Source organism: Penaeus monodon, chromosome 29, assembly GCF_015228065.2.
Source record: "Penaeus monodon isolate SGIC_2016 chromosome 29, NSTDA_Pmon_1, whole genome shotgun sequence".
Classification (NCBI taxonomy): domain Eukaryota; kingdom Metazoa; phylum Arthropoda; class Malacostraca; order Decapoda; family Penaeidae; genus Penaeus; species Penaeus monodon.
In genome coordinates this window covers 35,054,441-35,054,658 of record NC_051414.1, presented here as the reverse complement: position 1 = coordinate 35,054,658, position 218 = coordinate 35,054,441, and positions in this window count along the sequence as shown.

The following is a 218-nucleotide window of genomic DNA, read 5'->3' as shown; positions in this document are numbered from 1 at the left end:
TGAAGGTGATATTGCAAGCAAGTGGGAGTATCTGAAAGCTCTCGAGGAGTTAGCTTTGCAGTCCAGGTAATCACACTAAATTTAGTTTAGAGTTTTGGCAAATAAACAAGACCAAACAGCTATAGTAAAGAGAGAAAAATCTACTTATTAATGAGTTCAGGGTTGCAACAGGGGGCTCTAGACAATAGACCTACCCACTCGTAACCCCCTCCCCCCAT